The sequence below is a fragment of the Elephantulus edwardii genome, unplaced genomic scaffold (genome assembly GCF_000299155.1).
Source record: "Elephantulus edwardii isolate Elephantulus edwardi_28Jun2011 unplaced genomic scaffold, EleEdw1.0 scaffold00298, whole genome shotgun sequence".
Taxonomy (NCBI): Eukaryota; Metazoa; Chordata; class Mammalia; order Macroscelidea; family Macroscelididae; genus Elephantulus; species Elephantulus edwardii.
In genome coordinates, this window is record NW_006400048.1 from 1,475,665 (window position 1) to 1,480,622 (window position 4,958).

At 37.2% G+C, this 4,958-nt stretch overlaps 1 pseudogene; it reads left to right on the top strand.

The window, feature by feature from the left end:
• LOC102855065 overlaps window positions 1–1,390 on the top strand; it is an 11,084-nt pseudogene extending 9,694 nt beyond the window's left edge.
• Window positions 1,391–4,958: the final 3,568 nt, after the last annotated feature.

Genomic DNA, 4,958 nt, shown 5'->3' on the forward strand with positions numbered 1-4,958 from the left:
CCCCAACACATCGCTTGACATCTGAAGAAGTATTTGATATGGATGGGCTACCCAGAGTTGATGTTCTGAAGAATCACTTAGTAAAAGAAGGTCGAGTAGACGAAGAAATTGCACTTTGAATTATCAATGAGGGTGCTGCAATCCTTCGGAGAGAGAAAACCATGATAGAAGTAGAAGCGCCAATAAAAGTGTGTGGTGACATCCATGGCCAATTTTTTGATCTGATGAAACTTTTTGAAGTGGGAGGATCACCTGCTAATGCACGCTACCTTTTTCTTGGTGATTATGTGGACAGAGGATATTTTAGTATAGAGTGTGTCTTATATTTATGGGTCCTGAAGATTCTGTACCCAAGCACATTATTTCTTCTGAGAGGCAACCATGAATGCAGACACCTTACTGAATAGTTTACCTTTAAGCAGGAATGTAAATTTAAATATTCAGAAAGGGTCTATGAGGCATGTATGGAAGCTTTTGATAGCCTGCCTCTTGCTGCACTTTTAAACCAACAGTTTGTGTTCATGGTGGACTTTCACCAGAAATACACACACTGGATGATATTAGGAGATTAGATAGATTCAAAGAGCCACCTGCATTTGGACCAATGTGTGACTTGCTATGGTCTGATCCATCTGAAGATTTTGGAAATGAAAAATCACAGGAACATTTTAGTCATAATACAGTTCGAGGATGTTCTTATTTTTATAACTATCCAGCAGTGTGTGAATTTTTGCAAAACAATAATTTGTTATCGATTATTAGAGCTCATGAAGCTCAAGATGCAGGCTATAGAATGTACAGAAAAAGTCTAACTACAGGGTTCCCTTCATTAATAACAATTTTTTCGACACCTAATTACTAAGATGTCTACAATAATAAAGCTGCTGTATTAAAGTATGAAAATAATGTGATGAATATTCGACAGTTTAATTGTTCTCCACATCCTTACTGGTTGCCTAATTTTATGGATGTCTTCACATGGTCTTTACCATTTGTTGGAGAACAAGTGACAGAAATGTTGGTAAATGTTCTAAGTATTTGCTCTTATGATGAACTAATGACTGAAGGTGAAGACCAATTTGATGGTTCAGCTGCAGCCCGGAAAGAAATCATAAGAAACAAAATTCGAGCAATTGGCAAGATGGCAAGGGTCTTCTCTGTTCTCAGGGAGGAGAGTGAAAGTGTGCTGACACTCAAGGGCCTGACTCCCACAGGGATGTTGCCTAGTGGAGTGTTGGCTGGAGGATGACAGACCCTGCAAAGTGGTAATGATGTTATGCAACTTGCTGTGCCTCAAATGGACTGGGGCACACCTCCCTCTATTCCTAGCAGTACACGTAATGCATGTGGGGAATTTCTTTTGCTTTTTAGTTCCTGTCTCAGCAGCTAACACAGGCAGGTCTACATGATAAGTCTAGCTAATGCCTGACCAGGTTAGAAAATTCATAAAATGAACACTCCATTCATTTGAAAATAATGGTCAGTCTCAACAGCTTTTTATCAAATAATGTGGAAGCAGCTCCTATCATAAAGTCTGAAATATTTATCTATTTATCTATCTATTAGCACTTTTCCTTCAAAAGCCTTAGTTGCCAAATGTGAATCAGGGATGTCCATATTAAAAAAAAAATTAGAATGTAATTCCAAGGATTTTTGTTTGGGGTTTGTTTTTTTAAAAAAATATATCATTTTATAGACTTATTTTTTCACTTGGAAACATCAAATACTTAATCTGCTTGGACCTCAGAATAATACTTATAAACTTTACTTGCCGAAAGATTTCTGCAAGGTTTTTGTACCCTGATAACTGATGCCAAAGTTTGTTCTCTGTGGTCTTTGTCAAATGTTCTGTGTATATACAGCTGTCTGTAACATGTTGTTTTCTTCTTCTGCAGATGTAGCTGCTTTCCTAAATCTGTCTGTCTTTCTTTAGGTTAGCTGTATGTCTGTAAAAACATGTGAATTAAACTATTCCTTTAGATTCTTGTCTTTTGATGAATGTAGAAGCAGCTTTGTAGCACCTTGTTCTCAGGTTTGCTGCAGTTATTGCCACCCTTTATGCATTCTGAATATTAATGTAACATTAGATATTAAGTCATTGTTATAAAGGGTTGAATTTAAATACTGTAAGTCAAAATTGGAAGGGTGTTTATTAAGTGTGCCTTTATTTTGCATGAAAATAAAAAGAATTCTACATAAAAAAAGAAAAATAATCATTCATTCATCACAATAACAAAGCAAAGATCAAGAACCATATGAGTCTATCAAATGATGCAGAAAAGGCCTTTGACAAAATTCAGAACCTTTCCTGATTAAAACACTCAACAAAGTAGAATTAGAGGGGAATTTCTTCAGCGTAGTAAAAAGTATATACACAAACCTGAGAGCCAATATTGTTCTCAATGGAGAGAGATTAAAGGTGTTCCCCTTGAGAAGAGGAATTAGGCAAGGATGCCTACTATCAGCTCTCTTATTCAATATTATACTGGAAGTCTTAGTGAAAAGCAATAAGGCAAGAGAAGGAAATAAGAGGTATCCAAATTGGCAAAGAGGAGGCAAAATGATCTCTCTATGCAGATGATGTGATAGTTTACTTAGAAAACCCTAAAGACTCAGCAAGAAAACTACTGAACATAGTTGACCAATTCAGCAAAGTGGCAGGATACAAGATCAACATACAAAAATGAATTGGATTTCTCTATAGTGACGAACAATACCCTTCACAATAGCTAATCACAAGATTAAATACTTAAGAGTAAACCTAACCAGAAGCACAAAGAAAATTACAAAACATTATTACAGCAAGCAACAAATGCTGGCGAGGTTGTAGAGAAACTGGAACCTTTATTCACTGTCGGTGGAAGTATAAAATGGTGCAACCAGTGTGGAAAGCTGTATGGCGCTTTCTCAAAAAGTTGCAAATAGTGATACCATTTGACCCAGAAATTCCACTACTGCGAATATACCCAAAAGAGACCATAACTGCAACCCAAGCAGATATATGCACACCCATATTTATTGTGGCTTTGTTCACAAAAGCAAGGAGTTGGAAACAACCTAATTGCCCATCAACAAATGAATGGATCTTTAGAAGCTGTGGTATATTCACACAATGGAATACTACACTGCATTGAAAAACAAGGAATTTGTGCAATATTACTCAAAATGGGTGACCCTGGAGGACTAATGTAGATGAAGTACCTCAGTCACAAAAGGACAAATGAAGTATCTCAGTCACAAAAGGACAAATACTGCATGGTTCCACTGTTGTAAAATAGGACTGGCCTCGGGGTTGGGGGGAGACTGAGAAAGATGGGTTCAATAATGTGTACTGTATTGAAACAGATGAGGGAGAAAATTGTTCAAAAGGGATATGTGATTAGGTATTTTTGTCATGATCGGTGTCCAGAGCGAAGGGTGCATAGTGGAGTGGACCTGGGGGGAGGGATTGTAAAACAATCAAAGAATATTTCTTTTACTTTCAAAGAGGGGAGTGTTCAGGGGGAGGGTTGTGCAGGGAGAAAATTGCAACAACGAATGAATGGGGGGGAAAAGAATAGCACACAACTGAAAAGAATAGTAAAGAATCTACAAAACATGACATGAATGAGTCCACAGGATATTAAACAAAACATCACACTCATTGCTGTTGAATCAAAAGCCACTCATGGCTGATCCTACAGCAGGTTTTCAGAATGTGCATAAACATTGTCAAAGGCGGAAACTAATTCAATACGTAAACCTTCACCTGGGGGAAAAATATACATAAATAAAACCTTTTAAGAGAAAAAAAATATTACAAGAAATTAAAAGAGACCTGGACAGGTAGAAGAATATCCCTTCCTCATGGATAGGAAGACTCAATATTGTGAAAATGGCAATACTACCAAAGGCAATTTACATGTTCAATGCAATCTCAATACAAATACCAATTCTGTTCTTCAATGAGATGGAAAAGGTAACCTCCAATTTAATTTGGAATGGAAAGAGGCCCCTAATAAGCAAAGTACTCCTTAAAAAGAGATACAAGGTAGGAGGCATCTCACTCCCTGATTTCAAATCCTACTACACTGCCGTGGTGGTCAAGACAGTGTGGTACTGGTACAATGAAAGACACATAGATCAATGGAATAGAATTGAGAGTTCAGAAATCAGTCCATCTACCAATGGTCGACTGATTTTTGACAGGGAGATGAAATCAATTAAGTGGGGATATGACAGCCTTTATAACAAGTCGTGTTGGCAAAATTAGAAAACTATCTGAAGAAAACTCAAGGAAGATCCACACCTCTCTCCATATAAAAAACCTATTCAAAGTGGATTATGGACATCAGACTAAAACCAAGGACTATAAACTTCATTAAAGAAAAGCTTGGAAGAACTCTAGAAGTCATAATCCACAACATAAACATTCTTCCAAGCATTCTGGAATATCTACAACCTGGAGAGGATAAAATAGATTTATGGGACCTTCCAAGAATCAAATCCCTATGCACATCCAAAAACCTCTGCAAGAGGGTAAAATCACAGATTGGGGGGAAATATTTGGTAATGACATGTCAGACAAGGGACTTATGTCTAGAATTTATAAAATACTGGAGCACCACTACAAGATAAAGGTAAACATCCCAAAAGAAGACATTCAGATGGCAAATAAGCTCATAAAGAAATGTTCAAAATCCCTAGCTCTAAGAGAGAAGAAAATTAAAACAACTTAGATATCATCTCACCCTAGTAGGAATAGAAAAATTTAACAGCACAGTAAACGTCAAATGTTGGCGAGGTTGTGGAGAAATTGGAACCTGTATCTGCTGTTGGTGGAAGTGTAAAGTGGTGCAACCTCTATGGAAGGCTGTATGGCACTTTCTCAAATAGTTGCTAATAGAAATATCATGTTGTTGTTGTTGTTATGTGCCTGCGACTCATAGCGACCCTATGTACAACAGCCCTAAACTCTG